This window comes from Sinohyriopsis cumingii, chromosome 10 (genome assembly GCF_028554795.1).
Source record: "Sinohyriopsis cumingii isolate HCF-2022 chromosome 10, ASM2855479v2, whole genome shotgun sequence".
In the NCBI taxonomy this organism is placed as follows: domain Eukaryota; kingdom Metazoa; phylum Mollusca; class Bivalvia; order Unionida; family Unionidae; genus Sinohyriopsis; species Sinohyriopsis cumingii.
In genome coordinates, this window is record NC_142970.1 from 85990669 (window position 1) to 86014675 (window position 24007).

Below are 24007 nucleotides of genomic sequence, written 5' to 3' on the forward strand. Positions count from 1 at the left end.
AACGAAGCGACCTAAAACCTGAATAGGAACAAACAATGCGAGCTGAATTCACAAAGAGAACTAATATAATTATAAAATATAAAGCACACATAACATTGTAGACGGCATTTGAGAAATTGAAATCGTAACCATCATTGGCCTGGATGTTGCTGGAATTGTGACTACTTCAGCCACGATTTGTACTCTGTGTGTGTGTGTGTGTGATTCAGAATTTAATGTCTAGCACTGGGGTATCATGCCGCACACATGCAGAATCATGTCCCACCCATTCACATTGACATGCGTGGCAGCTGCTAGCACTATTTAATAAGTTTTTGGTATTACTCGGCAGGGCTTCGGCTACGCGACCACCCGCATCCGCTTTAACCACTTAGGCCACCGTTGCAGAGTTGTGTCAAAGTTTTGGTTATTTTGACAGCAGTCTCTGCGGACGGTGACACTGATAAAATAACTTCGTTATGGTTGCACAAACTAATAAATGTGTATTCAGAAATTTACCTGGTGGAATAACGTAATCTCTACATGATTAGTAAAATCTGGTCGGTAGCTATAGAAAAATAAATTGATTATCACAACAAAGACTAAAACGGAACTTCACAAATATAAACAGAATGCAGTGAAGCAGAAACAAAAATAATAAATCGAGAAACGATTGGAAAACAAAAGGAAATTAGTAACAGCAAAAATTACAAGATCACTTTGGTGTGAACCGCAGTCAGCCTGCCGACTGAGCTGCCATTCAAAACTGTACGGTTTAATTTGTATCAATACGATGGCATCGCACGGACTGACGTTTGGCACCCACGGATGTTAGTGTACTTCGATGAGAAGCTAATTACTAGATCTACATGCGAGTATGTCTACAACGAAACAATACCTGTACAAAGCCCTTTTGTGTTACCATAGTTTCTGATTTGTGTATTGTCGAGATGGTAAATATGTCGCCTCGTCCAGGCAAGTCACGCGTAGAATAAAGTTTAGTGATATTCTAAAATAAATCTAACAATGGCAGTGTTTATCTGATTGTAATAGCCTAAATAACTACAATGTGCCAACTGTCATTTTTAGAATCACAATAATAATATCGAAGATCATCTTGTTTGAATTTCACTATGAAGCCAGGTGTCTATTTCGCAGAATATTATTTTAGAGGAGCACTGTGCATTTCAAGCGAATAAATACTTTAAATCAATAAATTCCAGCCCAATTTGAAAAATGGACAGAAACGTAAGACTGGATTCTGCTTCATACGTTACTGCGGGAATATTCTTTCTCAGATAGACATGACTCCTCTACTAGCCCTAATTCACAGTTGGCATTTTCTAAAAGAAAAGTATAGTAAATAATGGAAAATTACATTCCAGAAAGCTCCAAATGTTTACAAGATAAAATCTTACTTATGATTATAAAATCTGTTATACATTTAATAATCATTAACATGGTAAAAATGACGTCATTGACTCAGATTAAGTAATTCTATGATGTATGTTTCATTCAGAAAAAGGTAAACAATGTTGCCTCCTAAACTATCATTATCATGGACAAGCTCGGTTATAATTGCAAACTTTTGCATAACGCACAGCACATTGTAAAATAAAAAGGTAAAACTCTAAAATGCAATGCATATATATATATATATATATATATATATATATATATATATATATATATATATATATATACAGATAGATAGATGTGATAATTAGAAATGATATACCTGAGATAATTTTTAAATGTTTTCGTTCCCATACATTCACATGTGGGATTAATAATTTTGCTATAGTAAAATGCAACGCTTGATTGTTTTTGAATACAGAAGCTGCAGCAAGTAACGTGTACTTTGTGACTGAACTGGAAATTGAATTGCTTTTTCGACATATGATGTATGTTTGGTGTAGAAATTTGACATTACTCCGTTCTAGTCTCTGTGGTATTATTTGTCTTACCACTTGTTAAACAGTGATCAATTGCTAAGTCGGATTTGCTCTTTAGTCGAATAGAATGAAATAAAAAAAAAAGTGGCAAACATGTAAGTTTCCGCAAGAGTTTACGAAAAGGTCGGTAACCGCTTCAGCGGTCAAAGTGGTTGGAGCTCTTGCCTGAGACGCGGATATAACGGATTAAAACACCAGATCGATTCATAGCAAGACATATAAATGGCGTTCAGCGTCTAGTGGTTCGTGCTAGGATTGATCTGCATGGTGACAGGATAATGTGACTATGTGGAACATCATTCTATATGTATGTAGCTTGGCGCTCTGATGCTAGATATCAATATAAGCTGCAACAGCGCAGACATCGTAGCGATTTGACCGACTTTGTTAAAGTTACTTTGCAAATAAATGAAAGAGCAACACAAATAGGAGATGATGGTGGTTTGTGTGACGTACTGGAGAGTGAGCCTAAGCCTCTAAACCTGGATTACAATATCAATAAAAGACAATTATTGTTTTCTGCGTAAATACTATACATATTCAATCGTGTGGTACTAAAAGAGATATGTAAAATCGTAGCATATTTCCCTCTTTAAAATATCAGATATTTGTGCCATGGACTACAATATATACCGTAGTAACACAAGGAAATGAAAAAATAATGCCTCGAAAATATGTACGTATGTAATCAAATACTTGACATGTGCAGCAGATGCTTATATATGTAACTTAAGCTTATATATATATATATATATATATATATATATATATATATATATATATATATATATATATATATATATATATATATATATATATTCACATACAAAATTATAACAAAAAAGCAAAAAACAACATTTCGAGTATTGTATATACAAAGTCTACATTGGTGTCTGCTGTGAAAAGATTTAAATAATTTTAAATAAATAAAATAATCTTATTATATATTACACATTTTACCATTCATCTTCTAATTTATGCATGACTTAATCTGCAAACGTTTACAAAATATGTGAGTGTGTGGGTTTGTTTTATAAGGATATATCTTTTTCCCCATGCAAAAATAAACTAAACTTCCCTTTTCGATTCGTATCTTAAACAATCTTATCTTATTTTATTTTTCTTGTTTTCCTTGGGTTGCTGTTTAATTTTCTTGTGTTTTGTCACTGCTTCATATAACCTAAATATCTAATTTATTGTCTTTAATGAATTATATATTTAAATTATCTCTTTTTATATCTTAATAAGCACTATATCTCTGTGACTTTTCAAATATGAACACGCACACACACACAAGCATACAAACAAACATACATACATGCATGCATGCACACACGTATTCACACACACTTACATACATGCATGCATGCATGCATACATACATACATACATACATACATACATACATACATACATGCATACATACATATAGCTTGTAAATGTGTTCTCCGAATAATATATAGTTTCATTTTAAAATAACATTCATGCGTATACTAACGGTAGCAAAATTAAGTTGGCGTTTAATTTGAACATTCGAAACGGAGTCATATAACAATTACTCCGGTATTTCAAATGGTGAGATCACTAACGATTATATAAGATAGATGAGCGCTTGGGCGTGCATTGTGTCCTGACACTAAAGTCAAATATACAGGTGAGAAAATCATTATTTTATTTTTTTATACTTTTATCTGCTCATATGAAATATAAATTATTAATAGGAATTCTTTTTTTACAAGTAATTTCTTTATAATATTTATGATGGCATCTTTTGTGTCAAACTTCCCCAACATTTTATTTTGCGTTTATGTGCATGCATACTTGGATATAAGCCATTATTTTGATACATTTGTAAGCACGTGATACATCAGGTATGCCTTTCATTTTTTAATGTATTATACACAATTTATTCTGTGCAATCGAATGTATGTACTCTTGCGTGAAACTTTGAACTAGTAGGTGACATTCTTTTCACGTTCATTTTTATTTTTTTATTTTCTCTGCTGATCTGTCCACGAAAGGTTTGCGGAGCTATTTCGCCGGACTGTTCTCAAGGTCCTTGAATCTTCAGGTAGACACTAAATCTTTGTTCATCGAACCACCAAGAAAGTGCATATGACCATTTTTAAAAGATACTGTGATCAACTTCCATACCAAATATCCAACAACTAAGCGCATGGATACTTTATCTAAAATGAATAACGTTAATTAGTAACTATACTATTAGTCTACATAGCTCCTAGAATCTCCACGCGTGCCACGAATCCAGTTTGTCAACGTGCTTTGTATAGCTTAGATGATACTGGAACAAAATAAGGAGAATTACTTTGTGCGATATAAAATCGCTCGAATTTTCTGACAGTCGTGATTTGTGTGCTACTCTTACTTTGTGCTAAGTAGTCAAGATTATGCGTGAATGTTATCGTTTGTTTTCAAGCATATATTCTATATATATATTCACGATGTCTGTACTAAAAGTCCATAAAATGTCGGTTGCTTTTACAGGATGATTCTGAAGGCATTTATCTTCTGCGGGTTGCTGACGCAATGGTTGAACACGGTCTGGGCGTGCACATGTTTTTGGGGTGCCTCTGACGCACGAATGTTCTGTGAAGCTGCCTATGGTAAACATCACACCTGTATTGTACCTTTACTTCCAAAAGAAGGGCTGTTTGTAGAGTTCATTTAATCTGTCTTTCAGTCCACAATGTTACTTACCGCCTCTACTCCCAAACAATTATTGTATGTGCCAATGATAAACGGGCCTATCCACTGTGCTCAGCCTTATTATTGACATATCAAGTCCTTCGAAATTCAAAATATTTGTTTCAAATCTATTCAAAGAATACTTTCAAGCGTGTATGAAAGGAAGGTTTAAATGATGTGCGTTTGTATTGTTATAAAGCAATATTAGCCAAAGGACATTTTATTTGACACTTGATTCATGAAGGATCATCGATCATGGTGAATTATTGATTTAGCGTAGCTGATTGATAGTTATCGATATGTCAATTGAGACTATACATGAAATATGAGTGAAGCTTAAGATAAAAGTAAAAGTCTCTCCAAAACTGGGTTACAGTGACTAATTTGCAATTTTTGTCTCTATCTCGATACGATAGGTGTGGGGATATGTCTTGTGACCTCAAAATCAACACCAACTGTAGAACGACAATAACGACTGTATATATTGACCAAAACAAATTTGTTAGTTTTCGGTTATTATAATCGATGTCTCCATATAAAGGCAGCTGTAACAACTGCATGATTATAACATTGAAAGTGCCGTAGACAACTGATGTATAAAGACCTGTTTGGACCGTGCTATAAACGGAAATAAACATAACGGTCACAGTACTCAAGTAAAAAGACAATATTATATAGAAGGGTTTAATGTTAAGGGGCATAGTCCATTTTTTGCATCTTATTGTGTGCAAAATTAACGCACTAAAGGTGCCCTAACATAAAGACACATACGTGTTTCGATTATGCAGCTCTTCTCACTCTGCTCATAAATGTTCCATGTAACGGATTCTGCGAATGCTAAATGCTCCCTACCCATATGTAAATAAGTCGTAGCGATCTGCACAGAACTGCATTGGGTAAACATGAAAGGATGTATTTGTATTCTTTTGTGCTTTTGTTTAGTTGTTTAGTTGGGTAATTAACTTACTGGTTGTAAATAACGTTGTAAAATCTTTCAAACGCGTGTATTTTCCAGCCATTCGTGGGGAAGTACTAGAGAAAATCCCACAAAATCCAGAGGTTCCAGAATGGGTTAGCAATTACCCGAAATTTCGTCTCGAATGGCTCATAGTTTACTACCATTACAAAGTCAAGGTCGAGGAAGTTTTTAAGGTAAATATTTTCTTTATGCTTATGCATTTCTGGCTTCTTCAGTTATTATGTCTTTTGGATTCCAATTTTAATGGCATTGTAAGAACGCATCTGCCATCCAATAAGAGCTTATAAGAATTTACGTGTTCTTTCACTGGTAGAACTACTCCTCATGGTTGATTTCAAACGTATAATCCCTGACTCAACTGTATCATGCCTTAGTTTCTTTTGTTCAAAATCGTATCTTATACATGTTCTGTTATCAGTTGCTGTTAAAGTAGTTTTTCGTGTACTTCAATAATCGTATATAGCACCAATGGTTATTCTGAAACTGGTTCCGTTCTAATCCTGAGCGACTGTCTCTTCATATCGCCTATTGTTTGCTATCCGTGTCATAATTCGGGTTTAGCTAATATTTGCAATTACCTTCCTGCTATCTTCTCCAGAGATCCTAGTCGAACGTGATGCTGTATGTTACGATCTCTCATACACCTATGTCACTGTGTGTTTGTTACGGTCTGTCGGACACCTATGTCACTGTATGCTTGTTACGGTCTCTCAGACACTTGTGTCACTGTGTTGTTGTTACAGTCTCTCAGAACCCAACGTCACTGTATGTATGTTACGGTCTCTCAGACATCTATGTCACTCTATGTATGTTACGGTCTCTCAGACACTTATGTCACTGTATGTTTGTTACGCTCTCAGACACCTATGTCACTGTATGTTTGTTACGGTCTCTCAGACACCTATGTCACTGTATGTATGTTACTGACTCTCAGAAACCTATGTCACTGTATGTGTGTTACAGTATCTCAGACACCTATGTCGCTGTGTGTTTGTTACGGTCTCTCAGACACCTAAGTCACTTTATGCATGTTACGGTCTCTCAGACGCCTATGTCACTGTATGTTTGTTACAGTCTCTCAGATACCTATGTCACTGTATGTACGCTACGGTCTCTCAGACACCTATGTTGCTGTATGTTACGGTCTCTCAAGCACCTATGAAACTGTATGTTTGTTACAGTCTCTCAGACACCTATGTTACTGTATGTATGTTACGGTCTCAAAGACACCTATTTCACTGTATGTATGTTAAGGTTGCTCAGACACCTATGTCACTGTATGTTTGTTACAGTCTCTCAGACACCTATGTCATTACTACTGAGGTTAGTTTACACAAGCAGTTATTTTTTCAAACGTGAACACAGTGTTATAAAATAATTAAAAGTATACGCGTTATCATCATATATGTGAAAACGTTAGTATCAAGGACATATAAAAGTAGTATACAGGTTTGCATGACATTCTTTAGACGGAAAAGTTATAATACAATTTAATGTGAAACCTTTGTCTTGAATTTCAATAAAATATATCATTTAACACATACTTGATCTGTTCATAGTTTATAACGACCTTCACTATCTGAAACATGTAACATGCAATCTAGTAACGGGAATAGAAAACAATACACAACAAACTCAACCAAAGTTAATTACTTGGGATAACTCATGATAATGATATGCTTTCAAATAACCATTCTGTTCACAATGAGGCAATACATGTTTCTTTCCATACTAATAATAAAATAATGTATTATATGAATGTGTTTGTCATATATTTATTTAATGAATCAACGTCAGGTGACATATATAATGTTCATAAATGGTAATGGGTTCCAATCAATAAATAATGAACTTGGGCTTCATGCGCTACAACAAGAGATGCCTCATATTGGGCCACACTACCTTCCCATCATGCACTTTTGTACTCGCCTGAAAGATTTGAGTCTCGATATGGACCTTTCTGAATCATCATTACTATTTACTTTATCATGAAATTCCTTTCGGTTGCAACTAGTTTTCTAAAAAATACATAATGGAAAGCAGGTGAAATTCTAGGAGAACATATGTTCTCCTCCTTACGTTGATGTATGTAACATGCAAGAAAAAATTTAAGTCTACTGATCAAACAATTATACTGTGCAAATATAATAAACGTTTTGTGAATAAAACGCCATGTTTAATTTCATTCCTCCGTCTCATCTTTCGATACCGAATTATATCTAAATCAAATTTAGCAATATGGAAAAAATGACCATATAATTTAATAAAATTCCACCCAAGGATGTCTAAGCTGCCATTAAGTGTTTACTTATCTCCTTCGTTTTAAATGGTCCTTGTGTGGGGGGAACTTAAAATATCTGAATCTAAAATCATATCCTATCCTGTGACACCAATCTCTGATCTTCGTAGCCAGGCGAACACGGGGCTTGTCTGGTCTTTAGTACGTTTATGTCACTTTGAACATGGTATTTCCAGTCATCACAAGATAAATGCGTAAGGATCGAGCTGGTAGTGACTGAACTATATGAATATATATATATATATATATATATATATATATATATATATATATATATATATATATATATATGTTACACATCAAAGGTCTCACACGGTCGATCGGGTCAGCCAGGTATAAAAGATAATGCTTACGATGCAGAGCAACTATTCTGGGTTATCTTAAGTAACTACCCAGGTCGAGTGGCGAACATACATTATTTGAATAATAAGATGTCTTTTGAGGTGGCACGATTTTCATTTTAAAGATGAGTTTTATAAAAAGAACGAGAAGTATAAAATCGTAGCGGACCGCAGCGGTGGCCCTTTAGTTAGAACGTCTGCCTCGGATGCGGTGGGTCGCGGGATTCGAACAGGGTAGTCATACCAAAGATTTAAACATGGTACTAGCAGCTGCCTCGCTTGTCGCTCAACATAAGAAGTTAGTTATAGGACTGGTCGGTCTGGTGTCATGATAGTGTGGCTGGGCGGGAAGTCATGCTACAAGTCTGCGGCATGTTGCCTCAGTGTTATACATTACTATTAAGTGTCACACTGCATACATCGTAGATATCTTGCTGAAAATTGTGAAAGTTACGTTAAAATTCCAAACACACACACACACACACACACACACACACACACACATATACACACAAAATCGTTGCGGTACACTCGGATAGCGTAGAAGTTAGAAGGGACTATAATGATAGCTAGTTTGGATGTCTGCGGTAAAAGACACACACACACACACACACACACAGACACTCATCAAATAGATAGGAAATGACTATCCCTGGATTCTACGGGAGAATACATGATAACATTATCAACATTTTTAAATAAGGATAAATAATATTATCATACATGGTAGACCATTAAAGTTCACAAACCTGTATTATATATATATATATATATATATATATATATATATATATATATATATATATATATATATATATATATATATATATATTGTTAGACGCCACCTTCCATGGATATCCCCAGCACGATAGTGATCGAAACAGAAAGGAATCCTGGAATATGCAGTCTTTCACTTCCTGTTGGTGAAGAGCTCGTTATCACAGGTACATTGTATTAACTAATGTAACTGAACTTTACAATATTGCTCTAAAGTGCAGTAATTGCGTGTGGATGAAACAAATAACCGACAGCGTACACACCGTGACCTCCTTACCATTGACTAATTGATTCGTGCAGACTAAATCTACGTTGACGTATGTAAATGAGCAGCAACAATTAATTCTGGAAGTAAATTAGTCTGGAATTAGGACCCCGATTTCGATTTTGTGAAAACATGCACTCCCTTGTGAGTTGATTTTGTGCAAAGTTGTCGAACAGCGACTTGAACTGATACGCAATATGTAACGGAATATATAGCGAATCCATATTGTTACACTATTGAAATTTAATCAATCGATATCTGAAATCCTCGGCATAATCATCACGTACAGGATTATATAGTCTAAATGAGTTGGATTTTTCTGTCATCAGTTTGTAAGGATTGTTCTTATTTACTTTATTTTCCCCAGCAATTTGTTCAGCCCACCTACATAGGTCTTATCGTTTAAGTCATCAGCCCATTTCACCCCCTTGTTAGCAAGTACATGGCTAGGCTGCCAACATGTTGCAAATTCCATCATGCATTTGCAGAATGGACCATATCAAAATACGCATACGCTATACAATATTATAACAGGATAAATTTAAAATCAAGTATTGCTTTATGCTCATTGTTTATAATTTATTTGTTGAAATCACTGTAATGAATAAATAAATACTGTCTATAAAGCAGAATATGAACTGTTTAAAAAATAAAAACGGATATGTATATATTTTTGGCCATTGATGCATTACGTGTGCTTGATGGGTGTATGAACATTTCAGGACTTGTGTGGCATGTCGTCAATGCAGGTCAGTCCCAGCTTAGCATCAGTAGAAATTGCAATGTTTAAACACCTCCACTAATACCTCTTTCAGAGGAAGCACATATACATTGCTTATATACACATGTTATTAACGGAATGAACTAGCTGATTCTTGAAGAATTTCCAATAACAAATTACACACTATATTTAAACTTGTTTACTACTAAAACTTATTTACAATCAATCTTGATAAAATTAATTAATTTTGTACAGGAATCAAACTAACAACATCAGCAACAAATCAAAGATTGAAATTATTTCAAGAAGGATGCCATCAACAAATTTTATTCATCATTTATTTTGCATTTATAATGCGGCGTCAGTTTTATAACTTTCATTGCATATGTTTGTTTCGGACCAATTTTCGTTTATAGAAACATGAGCATTCTGAGCACAATGAAGTTGTGAACATCGATGACCTTTATTCGTAAAATTCCGCTCAATGCAACTTGTGGGCTGTTGATCCCATCATTTTGTCACATGAATGCGGCTTTGTTCTTTGCAAATGTCTAGTATTTGTAGAAATTGTAAATCAACATATGCCAGATTTGGATCCGCATGCGATAGGATACGTACGTATTTTCAGTTCGTTGATGAATATCTAAGCGTGCTTCATAGCAAAGAATAGTCGTGTAAGAATTCTTCTTCCTTCTCCTCTTCTTCTTTTTTTCTTCTTCTTCTTAATAGTATTATTATTATTATTATTATTGTTATTAAACGCATCTTCATAATCAGGCTGGATTGATGGCAATCGCGCCTGGAAAACCAATGCATGTTACTGGATACGTACATGGATGGATGTGAAGCCTGAGAGTCAGGAGATGCTGAGGAAGGGAATTGAAGGCGTTAACTGCACACAACGAGAACAATCCACCCTAACGACGGTATTATCGCATCAGCGTCGACCGTGAGGTAGACGTTCACTTAATATCGACTACAGTGCTAAACGAAAATGGGAAAAAAAAAAAATATATATATATATATATATATATATATATATATATATATATATATATATATATATATTGGGCTCAACATTATCCAATTAGTTAAGTTATTGTTCATACAATGGGGATGGAACATACAATACGTGAACAATGAAGGTGACGTTATAGTTGATCACTTTGCAAACAATTTATATTTGTCAATTTTACGTTTATTTTATTTACGTTATGGCTTCTGACAAAGACTCCATCTTAAATACAACTGCATATTCCAGACTAAATCATTACACGTATGCCGACCGCATAAATATGTGGGTAGATTTCCTTAAAGTGGTATATGATAGTCGAAAATGTTAGATCCATTGCGGTACAGTGGCGAGTATATTGCACATTTCAGACCTATTACACAATAATACAGTCGATAAAACGTTTAAACCACTGCGTCATTACACAGAATCCTGCGATAAGAATCCAACGCTATAAAAATACACAACTTTCAATTTGTATCTCATTCATTCAGAAGGTTTTCAATATCACAATAATTTGATATTATTATTATTATTATTATTATTGTTGTTGTTACTATTTCAGATTGAGGGGCTAACTGATGAAGAAGACATTATTTTTATAAAATATTTTGCTTTGAGATGAAATTTGCTCCTACAGTTGGAACTATGTATATACAAATGAACAATGGAAAAAGCGTTAATAAACGGAAGTTGATGTATCAGTTTTTACTATTAATCTATATATATTTATTTATTTAATACATATCCAGAGGTTTATCAAATCTCAATTTCCTCATCCTCGTCTGTCTGTCTAACCCCCAATCCAAACTCCCTATCTGTCTAGACAACACGTAAAAGTATAAAGTAAAAAGCAGAATGCAAGTTTATATCAAGCAGACATAAAACAAAGACATTCGGTCTACAATAAGGAACTCGAAAATGTCAAACAATGAATGTGTTCAGGATCCAATGAATCACAATTAACTAAATACAATATGTGATTTTACAACTACTTCGCTTAAAAGGATATGTTCATATTTATTCAGAATTATTGGGATTTATGTAGGCACATAAGAAAATCTTTATATTTTGTTGTACATCACTATAACATGTTGATCCCAGTCTGGGAGTAAACGTTTGAGTTGATTAAATATTATGCATTGCGTTGATGAACGAGAGTGTAGTCAGTGGTGGAATTAGCTTGATACTAAATAGAATGGCGTAATCAACAAATAATATGCAAATTGAAAATGGAAAGCTGAAATTGATGGGGAATATCGTAAGTCTGAGAAACATTCTGTATTATCTACCCACATGCTATCGATTTATATTTCGGGTCATGCATATTAAAATTATGGTAATGGCAGGCAGTATATACCTTGAAAAACAACAAAGATTTCAGCTGATTAAAAGCATTAAAATCAAAATAAGACTTGAACCGATTTATCGCAATATGATCTGATGGAAACTTTGAAGAAAATGCTAGAACATATTGTACATACTCCCTCTCTATCAGTTCTACACCTGCAGGAATTTACCAAGTTTATAAATGTGAACTTGTCTCGGTCAAGCTGACGGGAAAATTGAAGTTGCTGTTGGAACGTTTGAGCTTGCCTCAAAAATAATCTCCCGACATGAGTAAAACAATAATGGAAAATGTGGTATATTTTAAGAAATCGCATTGTATTTATTGAAACTTGTATTTATTTAACATCTCTGTTGGTACCTTATAAAACGTGTTATCTAAAATATAGAAGTAAATAATATCCGCATATATGATATATATATATATATATATATATATATATATATATATATATATATATATATGTATGTGTTTAGATTATAAATGGTTGAAATACAGACACAGTTGTAAGAGAAAAAGCAGAGCTTTAGATGTATTTAGACCAATACGTATACAGTTTAGAAATATATACATGTTTAAGAGAGATAGAGAGAATCAGAGAGTGAATTAAAGCAAGACTGTAATGATTTATTTAAACTCACAACTCATTTATGTGTTATCACTTATATAGTCCATTTATTTAACAATTATCATATAGTCTCCTTCAAATCAGCGACATGTATCAACATATTTGAGGCCCCAGTGTTTTAGAATAATTTGAGAACACGGATGGTTGTCCATTTAATTGTCTTCCAATAAGTATTATCGAGTATCCTGTAATTGTGACGTAGACGACTCATCAGAAATGTCACCTGTGGGTGCTTCATAATCCTTACATATTCACTCTTTGAACATGATCCTGCTGGTGGTTAATCATTAGAGACGAAATCATTTTTTTCTTCTTCCAAACACACCTGTAACAGAAGTCTCAAGAGTTGTACTTTTAGCAATCAGCATATAAGCGCAATACAAAGGCTACATTTATCAAAACAAACATTAAATATGAGCAGCAAAACTGACCGTTCGTAACGTAGAACCTTAAAGTCGGAAAACCCTTGATCCTTTAAAATAATACGATTGGAATTTAATTGATAAATCAAAGTATAAATATTTATTCCTTAATTATAATAAGTAGCTTTAAATAGTAAATACTCTTCACGATCACGTTTCATGCTTGAGAAAATAAAAGAATAACTTAACATTGATTATACGTTGGAAATGATACATAAAATCGATGAAAGTAAGTATAGCTTGCTATGCTAAATGAAGGTGTTGGAACGATCGCATTGTCTAAAACTTTCCGAACATACATCATTACGACTAGAACACGACCCCTTGTGGACAAATTAGCTCGAGAAGAATTACTGTGTTTTAACCTGACACAGACATTCAAAAATATTTCTTGCATCCTGCATCCCATTCTCATTTTTTGTGTACGTACCTGCTGGCTTAAGTACTTGCAACTTGAGCTATGCCAAACGGGATTTCAGTTTGCCCAACTATTCGGATAAGTGTCAGATCCCTGACCTGATACACTTTTAAGGCCATCAGCTATTCATTATAATAATATGGATGTGACGTTTTGATTTAAACAAACATGATAGCGCGAATCGGAATTGGATCTAATCAGACAACAAACATAACCAATACATCAATCACGCAAAACATTGTCGAAATTCTACAGGAATCGTTAGAAACAAAAACAAAGGATTCAACCATGTAAAACTTGGTTCGTTTATTGCTTTTTTCTAAATGAAGCAAATATAAGTTGATATTTTTAAAAAAATATGAGTTACTCATTTATGTAAAGATCAGTTTCGTTTGTTATTAATTTATATCATACAGCTTGTGTTAGTTGCTCTTTAGTAAACTGTATGACGGTTTATGTTGGTTACTATATGACAATTTATGTTGGATACTATACTAATGTCTCAATCTCCTGCTATATTAGTCTCATCAGGTTCCTCAGGCAACCCATGTACGTATGGTCCATGCAGTGTTATGCAGAAATAGGTGAATATTTCCACTGCCAGGATTTTGTGGCCATTGACTGTGATGTTGGGTTCTATATAAGGCTTTCCAGGTGCAGGCTGGTACAATCCACTCTTTTTATATTGACTGTGAGACTAAAATTGTCACAGGATGAAGAGAAATGTTTCATCCTCTGCTGGACGTCAGACTCAGGTTTGCCATATAGGGAGCAGTCCTAAGTAAATAGGAGAACCGGAACAATCACTGTCTGTAACTTCGCCCGTAGTATCCTCAGATGGATAAGCTTGCCGTCGGTTTATAATCGCAGAGTCAGAATCAGGTAACACAGCAGTAAACATGTCAGAGGACATCATGCTGAAGAAGGCTGAGGCTAACCCATCCTTGCTTAACTACATTGTTGACTGGAATGACTGAGATGTCCTGCTGTCATTAAGTGCCTCCATGGAATTGCAAGACCATCATGATGAGTTTCTCTGGGCAACCAAATTAGCCTATAATGTCTCAAAAGTGCACACTGCAGAAGATGTCAGAGGCTATTAAATTACAAAACTACATATTAGTTAATATACATTAATTTTACTTACTGTTTTAGTTATAGTTTAATCATAAGTAAATGATACAAATTTAAAAAGGATAAAAAAGCATATTTAAGATACAAGTTGGTAAATTTAAATTTGAGATTATTATGTGATATTACACCATCTCCTTTGGATACCCTTTCTCAGGCATGACCGTTACATTGTACAAATGGAGGAGTCTATGCATATATTAATTAACAAGAACTAAATGTCAGCCTCCTTTCATTTCTTACATATAAGAGCCTGATATATCTATTTTCCACACCAGTTACTAGAGTATGAATCATGTAGGCGACTGTCTGAATATCAAACAACCTTTGAAAGAGTGTACAATGACTGACCCTATCAAATGCCGTGCTAATATCTAAGAGACAAGCAAATACAGGGCTACCAGGTTCTACATAATGTTTGAATAGTTTAAATGAAAAGTTTAAAAAAAACCCATAAAAGTGTAGAATAACGATCTTTTCAAAAAGCATACAGGGTAAATAAATATTTACAAAAAGAAGAAAGCAATCGGCAGTCTTAATACAAATAACTATTAATCTGGGATCATAGGGGTGTTGCTCATATATAATACTTACCAGAGATCATCCATATAATACCCAGACACCCACAAGGTCTGTCTTATTCAATGTCTTTAGCAAATTCAGTCGGAGATACACCAGTTCATACAACTCGTCCTGAAATGACGGGAAACGAATAATCATAATTCATGTATTGTGCAAATGCCAGAAATCGAACGACATTTATAGAACGAAATGTCTAAAGAGACCACTAATTATACTTGAATAAAATATATCAAAACTTTTGAGAATCAGAGCGTACCTCAGCTTCTGATAGTAGTCTTTTACCAACGAATTCCTTGGTCATGTATTCACTGTTATTATCCCACTTTGAGGGAGATTAATATCATGTGAGTTACACTCACACACACACACAAAACACACACACGTGTGTATATAACAGCACCCCAAGAATTGAAATAAACTTCCCACTGTCATGCAATATTTATGTTAATCGCTTCCATTATATATATATATATATATATATATATATATATATATATATATATATATATATATATATATATATACACATTGTACATGTATTTTCTTGGGAAAGGGGTCTCACATCTCGCCATAAACAGATACAACCATAGAACATGAGAGTTGCTCACTGCAACGCCATGCTTTATATATTGTCTTGCCCCCTCCAATGTTATGAATTGAAATTACGCTTGATATACATGTATCTAAGAAAGCTTTGATTAACAATGAGAATTATTGTTGATGTGTCTACTTCAGAAACACGAGCTTGTGAAGAGAACTATGTTTGACCTTATTGATCTGTCATTTTTGTAAACGCTGCTGACCATGAAATATAGGGTATTTGTAGTATAATATGGGCTACGTTAAAGACGCAGGTACAGCGTAGTATTCGTCATGTCTTGCTCGTTGTCATATAAAAAATAGCAACTGTTCTTCACCAGAGAACTGATGACTGTAGGAGTCTGGGTACTTATGTATTTCTCTGGATACCCAGTGCACGACGTACATAATAACACAACCTACCTCCTGGGTCATATTTGTCATTGGGATCCCTGGGTAGCCATGAGAAGTAAGTTACCCCTTTGTACTGATCACTTGTACAGCTCACCGTTGTCTGCGTGAATTATAGTATCCACTTAACCAAGGTAAATTTGTGAGGAAGTTTGCGCTCCTATGGGTTGGTATGCTAGATGTCAAAGTTGATCAATTATGTGCTGAAAGTGGAACATTAATCAAATTCTTTTGTCTAATGTCTGCCATTTCGGTGGCAGCTATACATTTAGCAAATACTTCCACATGTTTACTACTGTTACCAAGCAACGGATAATATAAATATTAAAGAAATATTCTGGATTATTCATTGGCCAACGTTCCTTTTAATGTCTGAACAGTACTATTCCAATACCTTATAGTGCAGAATATATTTGATTACTTTATAACAGTTCCAGAATGAATAATAAGCACTTTCTATCACGCTTGAACAATCCAAACAAATGTTTTATCTCTCGAAAAATATCTAAGTACAAAATAAAACACGTCTGCAGATTTATATCCAGGAATGCAAAAAGTGTGAATGACTCCAGAAATCGGAATGAAACTGTATGCTTAATTTTCTGCTTATATACACCGTATATTGCGACTGTATTTCGCAATAAACAGCGTGTGACAACATACACTGTTGGTTTACGAAGAACTAAGTATATTCGCTTTACTTCGCGTAACCAACGGAAGACCAGAATTATCCTCAAAATTTTCACATCCCGTCAGTCACTGAGAAACTACGCCATACACGCGATTAAAATTTGATTTTTAAATTTATTATTAGGATATTCAAAAGCTATTTATATATCATCCGCTATTTGCATTTTTAACAGAGTCAGGTCATGTACAATTTATAAAAATGATATTCTATACAGTTTACAACAATTATTACAATTATGAAACTGGCTTGAAAATCATGTACCATGACTTACAGAGAATATAGATATACGTAACAATATATATATATATATATATATATATATATATATATATATATATATATATATATGAATGACTTAGTTGTTAGTCTACACACTCATGCTTGGACATTTTACAGATAATATTTTCCTTGCTCACGGAAGACACAATATTTCTTCTGTCTTGAAGACAAAACCACAATGCCTTCCAAGTTTATGAGAAGATATGCAGTTGATAATAAATTGTTATAAAATCAAAACAAAAGTAGTGGCAACCAAAATGAGTTCAGCAACGTTACAAATGGAACACCCTAAAATGTTCTTAAAGGCTGCTCAAAATCACCGCAAATTGGCAGGTAGTCTGTTTCGAAGTACTGTTTTTTTATAAACAAAATCTTGTCAAGGATGCGAATATATGTGAACTGATAGAATATGCCTATATATAATCCGCATTTATAAATATATCCAATATGTCAGCAAATGTTTGACAACACTTACAATAAAAATAATTCAGGTGATATTGTCTGTTTCATGTTTCTCCAGGCATCAATTATTTTTTTTAAAACGTTGTTCTTTTTTGAAAATAAAAATTCATGATGCTATTAGCTGTAATGTCCTTATTATAAAAAACAATGTCTTATTAAACAGGGATTTGAATGTAATATGACGGTGTAATGCAATATAATTGAATGGGAAGAACGATTGATATTACTCACGTTCTTTGTCTGATTTGTGTACCATTACTTAAAACGTATCATTTGGTTTCCATTTATTAACGTCATGCAATTGGCAGAATAATTTATTGGAAAAATTCCACTGGTGTTACTGACAATATACAGCAACCCTTGTGAAGAAATTTCAATCCATAATTATACTGTGGTGTCATTGCTGACATTCCGCTAGTCAAAATCTGCCATTAAGTAGGTGACAGTTTTTATCCATCCAGAGTTTTAAATTTGCTAGTGAAAAATAAACGTCATACTGACGTTTTTGGCGTGGAACTGTGCATTAACACGATTGCGTTTATTAGCATGATTCCCCCAGATCAATTAGTCCAAGTTTATATGACAAGAACATTTGAAAATGGAATGCACTATACCGTGTAATACCAGAATAAATACAAATATTTCAGCTAATACAACTTATTTATAGCAGGGCATTCCCCGTTTTTTTACAATTATGGACGTGGTTATAGAAAATTTCTGATCTTCTACTATGTAGAAATTCTATATCATACCATTTCGTAAGTACAGTCAATGCCGTATAAAATGGCTTTATTGTGATTTCTTCTTGGAACTTCACCCCTTGATAAAACCTTAATCATTTATTCATATGCAAATGTATTGTTCTTTCCTTGCAAAGGCCATGCGTATTTCATGAATAAGATATAGGTGTTTACGTTATTAAAGTTAGAAATATTTCAGTATGTATCATTTGATTAGTCATTTGGGAGGAAGGGCGCTGATGATACGGATATTTGGATTGACTGGACTAGGGAAACACTAATGTTTACAAACTAAGTTGTTATTGATATTTGTCGTGATACAGTTACAGTGACAAATAATCCCTATCATTAGGATCTACAATGCCCCGTTTGGAATATCTGTTAATAAAAAATATTAAGTAAAACTATTCAAATAATCAGTGTAGAATACAAATGGAATAGCATCTATAGGGATGTCCAATGTTTATTTAAATGATTTAACTTTTATCAAAAATTACCAAACCTGCTCATCAGTTGGCAATACAATTTTCTTTTCATAACTGAGTGTTTTCAATGACATAACATCTTTCTTGATGGTGATCGTCAGTAGTGAAGTGGGACTATTTGGCGACAATGGGAATTAGCATTAAAATACCCCCTGGGACCATATAGCGACAATGGGAAATTTAACATTACGAAAACCCCTGGGACTGTTTAGCGACAAGGGAAATTAACATGGGAAATATATTTTGGGACTGTATAGCGACAAGGGAAATTAACATGGGAATAAATTGTGGGTCTGTATAGGGACAATGGGAATAAATCGTGGGACTGTATAGGGACAATGGGAAATTAACATGGAAATAAATCGTGGGCATGTTTAGCGACAAGGGAAATTGAACATGGGGAATGGGGCCTGTTGAGGGACAATGGGAATTTAACATAGGGAATTTTAACATGGTGGGACTATATAGCGTCAAGGGAAATTGAACATGGTGGGACTTTCTAGGGACAATAGGGAAATTGTATAGGGCCTGTCTAGGGACAATGATGGTAGAGGGCCAAATACAACAGAGACAGACACAGACATACGCTAGTAAAAGCCTGAGATTTATATATAAAGCATTACTAAGACCTGAAATTTGGCTGGGGTGTTCAAAAATTTGCATAATTGTAATGATGCTATGAAAAGCTATAATCAAGGAAATGCTCAACGACAAAATGGATGTGACTAAACGTAACGCTAAAATGACGAAATTGTCCCATAATTTAAAACATATCCCCAAAAATTAAGTTACAATGGTTTAGACTAAAATGGATAAAATTATTAACTTCTTACAATATCAACTTGTGTGACGATCGTGGATAAATACCTATGTATCTATAATCAGCTGAAATTCTTATGAAATTCCACTATCTATTTATAGCTCCAACTTGTGGGTTATTTCTTTGGAAAATCCTACTATCTTTTTATAGCCTCAGCTTGAGTGACGTTCCTGTTTATGAACTCTAGTACATATGTATAGCAACAACCTGTATAAATCCCCAAGTCCATATTTATAGTCTTCAAATTTCCAGCGTCATTGACGTCACTGTACTAAACACTAGGGGATAAATGTCAACAGTGTTGCAAGTGGCTGACCTGAATACACGCTACTGTAGGTAGGTAGGTAGAGTGTATTTGATAGAGATAAAGTGAGTTTTATAGGGACAAACAGAGACCAACACACACACACACACACACACACACACTATAAAATGGATAAAGTTAGTAACTACTTACAATAGCAACTTGTGTGACGATCGTGGATAAATACCTATGTATCTATAATCAGCTGAAATTCTTATGAAATTCCACTATCTATTTATAGCTCCAACTTGTGGGTTATTCCTTTGGAAAATCCCACTATCCTTTTATAACCTCAGCTTGAGTGACGTTCCTGTTAATGAACTCTAGTACATATGTATAGCTACAACCTGTGGAAATCCCCAAGTCCATATTTATAGTCTTAAAATTTCCAGCGTCAGTGACGTCACTTTACTGGACACTAGGGGATAAATGTCAACAGTGTTGCAAGTGGCTGACCTGAATACACGCTACTGTAGGTAGGTAAGTAGAGTGTATTTTATAGAGATAAAGTGAGTTTTATAGGAACAAACACAGACCAATACACACACACACAGACACACACACACAGAGGAAAGAGGAAAAAAAACAAAACCAAACATACTATCTATACAAACGTACCCGAACGCATACAATCCCCAAATATACTATCCACACAACGTCGCTAACGCATAAAAACTCAAAATATACTATCCACACTGAAGGGAGGGAAAACAAAAGCAAATATACTATCCATACAAACGTACCCGAACGCATATAATTCCCAAATATACTATCCACACAACGTCGCTAACGCGGACAAACCCCAAATATACGATGCATACTCGGGAGGAAGAAAACAAAAACAACCAAATATGCTATCTACACAACGTACGCGAATACACACACACACACACACACACACACACACGCACACACGAGAGAGAGAGAGAGAGAGAGAGAGAGAGCATGCAACGAAGATCGCATAACTTTATCAGCTATGAACAATAATCGTACTCCTATGTAATTTTATTTTTTACGCGTTATCCTTTGACAATTGCAAACAAGGGAAAAAAACTCTACTGATCGTACTCAATAATTATACCATTCTGAATTTTACCAAGTTTATCTCGTAAATACGGATCATATATATCTTGGGTGGCTGAGAGTGTTTTAAGATATGTGTGTGTCTTTTGTGATATACATCCATCCATGCATTAATGCATGCATGCATGCATACATACATACATACATACATTTATACATACATACATACATACATACATACATACATACATACATGTATTATTTACATATCGTCTTGGATAATTTTAATGATTAGAATATGGTTTTTTGGTATCAACATATACAAAGGAAACAAACGTTTCAATACAGATAGGGGGCCCCGAGTGGCCGAGTGGTCTAAAGCGCTTTCCGTTACGGATCACTGCCATCTCACCTCTGTCTGCGTGGGTTCGAGTCTCGGATTCAGCCAATGTGGGTATGTGAGAAAGCTTGCCAGTAGCTTCTCGTGGGTCGTTGGTTCTTTCCGTTGGTTTTCCATGGTTCTTCCTCCACCATTAATACTGGCCGCCATTTTTAGCCGATAATATGCTGAAAAATGGCGTTAAACCCTACAACAACAACAACAACAACTTCAATACATATTAAGACATTTTCTTAAATTCTACATTGTCTCTACTTGCTGACTTTATAAAATTTGCAAATTCCTTATTTAAACTTACTTTTAGGATTAAATCAGAAAATCAGGTTGAAAGATTGAAAATACTATTTTTGTCATATATATATATATATACACACACACACACACACACACACACACATATATATATATATATATATATATATATATATATATATATATATATATATATATATATATATATTCAGAATGTCCTTGAATGAATTCATAATAATAGTCCCAAAATAGCGATTTTTGATATTTGGACATTTGTATTAGGATTTATGAACATATTTGTTTTGCTTATGAAAACGTTGGAAATCGCCGACACCATGCGGTATCGGCATAGGGTAGCTACTTACTAGTCACAGGGGGCTCGTATCATTCCTTACAATTAAACTATACCTGCCTCTAATATATATATATATATATATATATATATATATATATATATATATATATATATATATATATCCATGTGTGTATCTATATTATGTATGTGTATAGTGTATGTAACCACGAAGAGACAACCTATATTAGTCTCAGATTTGTACGTTCTAATGTCTACGGCCATACCACGCTGAAAACACCGGTTCTCGTCCGATCACAGAAGTTACGCAACGTTGGGCACGGTTAGTACTTGGATTGTTGACCGCCTGGGAATACCGGATGCTGTAGACTTTATGTTTTTTTCTTTCTTATTTTATAACTAAAAACAGTGGAAATTTTTCTTTCTTTCTTTTATTGTAACTAAATTTACTTTCTTCAATATAAACTATAAATAGAGCAATTTCTCGACCTTCATTATCTCTTTTTCCTTAACTTTCTTCAATAAATCTGATCCTAGACAAATCAAGTATAGGACCTGAATATCGCAAACGTTGCTTCACACTTCTCTGCTCTTGGTTTCGATCCTTAGTACTGTCTTATGCGATCATAGGTGACCAGTAATTTTTATTAAAAAATCCGGTTCAATTTCTATAGTTTCCTCTACTTTTACAAACCACAACAAGCTGCCTCCTTTGACGTCGAAATACTTCCTTCAAGTTTCTTCTCATATATTCCTGGTGTAGCCTCCATCGAAGAGTTGCAAAATATGTGATCGATGTCTTTCATTTTGGATACTTATTTGTGGTATTTCTTATTCCACAATTGATTGATAAGTATGGAATGTATGAATTGTGAGAATTTCTTTATATATTAATTTATTGATTGATTGATTTCCTTTACAGAAGGGCCTCAGTCTGCCAGTGGGAAACTTGGCATCCCGTAGCGAATACTTCAAATATGGGCCATTGGCAAAATAAATTGGGTTGTAAAATTCTGTTTTGGTTACCGTAAGTTTGGATAGATATTCCCTGCTTACACTTTCTGTATTTCCATAACGTTAACTTATCCAAGCTGCATGAATATATCCTTTACAAATCTGATATTATCCTATTTTTAAAGTTAGCTTATAGGCCGGTGTCGCTTATTTTAACCAAATGATATGAGAGAAAGAGGAATAATAATAATAATAATAATAATAATAATGTCCTGAATCTGCATTTTAAGTCAATTTCAACGTGCAAATCTCCCCTTAAGCAACATAGGTATGGGTCAGAAAATGGATGAGTGACAAATATGAGTATCTGAGGGAGTTTCGCTTCTTTTGGATGAGAAATTTTAATCAGTATACACTTTAATATTATACTGTACACAAACATATGTACGTCGGAAATGTTGAAGACATGTGCGACTAATGAACCCAAGAGTCCTGAAAACGCATAAAGACAACAAATTATGTTTTACAGTTGAAATGTTGTTCTCACTGGAACTGAAATCATTTAATTTCTACATAAATGCCCCAAAAAATGAAACTTAAAAATACAGTAAATGTTTTATACCAAGCTCCGCACAGTGACGAACAAGCTATCATCCGTTCATCTGATTCCCTGTACTCACCGAGAGCATTCTGTGTCATATGGATGCATATCAAATGAAGTGAAAAGTAAT

At 34.2% G+C, this 24007-nt stretch overlaps 1 long non-coding RNA gene and 1 pseudogene across 2 annotated transcripts; both read left to right on the forward strand.

Moving 5' to 3' along the window:
* The first annotated feature begins 3486 nt into the window (after nt 1-3486).
* LOC149790512 (uncharacterized) lies at nt 3487-11735 on the forward strand. 2 transcript variants are annotated; one of them, XR_016423628.1, is made up of 7 exons: nt 3518-3588; nt 3956-4005; nt 4440-4558; nt 5656-5792; nt 9098-9203; nt 10800-10976; nt 11600-11735. It is a non-coding gene; the product is annotated as an uncharacterized LOC149790512 (long non-coding RNA). The 2 variants fall into 2 exon arrangements; XR_016423629.1 differs by lacking the exon at nt 3956-4005 and having other exon boundaries at nt 3487-3588.
* A 10839-nt stretch (nt 11736-22574) lies between these two features.
* Nucleotides 22575-22693, forward strand: LOC149790513 (5S ribosomal RNA; annotated as a pseudogene).
* The last annotated feature ends 1314 nt before the right edge of the window (nt 22694-24007 follow it).